Genomic DNA, 1,903 nt, shown 5'->3' on the forward strand with positions numbered 1-1,903 from the left:
GGCCGTTTTCGCCGGTGTGTTAAACACACTTTAGAAAGGAGTGTCCCCAGACTATCAGAAGGCGGAGATCTCTGATTGTCTGGTGGCGAGACTACCACTTCGCCAACACATTGCTTGCGGTGTAAATGAGGCCTAGCACCATGCGAAAATTCGCACCGCATTTGATGTGAACACAACATTAGTCTTTCATATTATGCTCGCCCTAAATTTGTATTTTGTTACAACCTTCCCGTGCAGGATAGATGTTTTTATGCACCATAATTTGCCTGTGTCAGGGTCGTATTAATGTGCACAATGGAGGGTCCATAATAAATGGTAGTAATGGAAGGTTTAACCACCTTCTCCATATCCAACAGATTTCATACAGTCTCTACCTTCACTTATGAATTAAACTGGTTGCTCCAAGTCAGTGGTTTTTAAACATTTCCTATCTTATGACCTCCTAAAGTGGAGTAATGGCTACATATGACTCCATATCACACTGTCTAAAAACTGATTTTATCTTCTCAGACTGTCTTAAATGAATGCTTTTTAAGCCCAAAATATATACATATCTTATTGTATTACCTTGTGAGCCCTACAGGTTGAAGACCAGGACAATAACTGCAAAATAAATTGACAGGAAACTGCTTGAAACTGAACTGAGCTGGCTGGACAAGCACAGGTGCTTCAGGTAAAATAAAAAACAGTGTGACCAACAGCGACACAAAAACACATAGATGATCAGTTTCTCCACAACTGATTTACAAATGTGTGTGAGTGGAAAGTGCATGAGACACCTACATTTGATGCGGAAGGTGTTTTCAGCTCTGAAACAGGGCAGGAGAACCACTTCCTGGTTTGAAGGCACGTGACAAGGAACCAGTGAGGCCTCATCTCCGCCAGTGAGTTGGTATCTGACTCTAAAACAGATATACAGATTCTTATATTTGTACTTGGTTTGTTCCAATGATTAGTGACCAACAAATGAACTTCTCAACCTTAATTAAACTAATTAATGATTCACTGGACTGTGACAGTGTCAAACCATCTGATCTTTTGTCATGAGACATTCTCTACCCATCACACCACCCCGCCAGCTGCTCATACCAGAGGAGTCCGAGATGAACCAAAGGATGGGGTAAAGAGCAGACCACCCTCTGTCTCTCCTACCTGAGCTCTGGAAGACGTCACAGCGCAGCTACACACAGGGTGACTAAACACCTCAACAATTTGGTGATTAGCATCTTGTTAAATTATATTGCTTTTTCCACTGAGCTGTTCAAACTGCATTCCTCACTGCTAGTTAACACAGCGACTAATGAGAGGAGCATGGCGTGTAAAATGAGTTTACAGCCGTGTGTTGGTGGTATATGGACTACAGACAACAAATAACTGCACCGATGCAGACAGTCACACCGAGGCACTCAAGAGAATAACTGTTGACAACCCTTACAGTAAATGTACAATAGATACATAGCTATTTACCCAAGTAGCTGTTTTTACCAAAAAATTGCAGAGATTCTTGCTGAGAAACTGCCACCAACCGTGGGGTTTTTCACCAAGACATTGCTGCATATCATGCAGTATGGTGCCACAAAACAGCATTTGCTTTTTACATACACATCACTGCGTTTCCTGCTGGGATAGTGCCATAAAAAGCTGTTGTTTTTACCTAAACATCGCTGCATGTCCTGCCACAACAGTGCCATTAAAAGTGATTGTTTCTTAACTGAGACATTGCTGTGTTTCGTGCTGGGATAGGGCCATAGCAAGTGGTTGTCTTCATCAAAACATCACTGCTTTTCCTGTTTGGAAACTGACACAAAAGGCACCTTTTTTAAAATTGACGTCGCTGCGTTTCCTGCCAGGATAATACCATGAAAAGCTGTTGATTTAACTGAGACATCTCTGCCTTTCCTGC

Source organism: Epinephelus moara, chromosome 17, assembly GCF_006386435.1.
Source record: "Epinephelus moara isolate mb chromosome 17, YSFRI_EMoa_1.0, whole genome shotgun sequence".
Lineage (NCBI taxonomy): Eukaryota > Metazoa > Chordata > Actinopteri > Perciformes > Serranidae > Epinephelus > Epinephelus moara.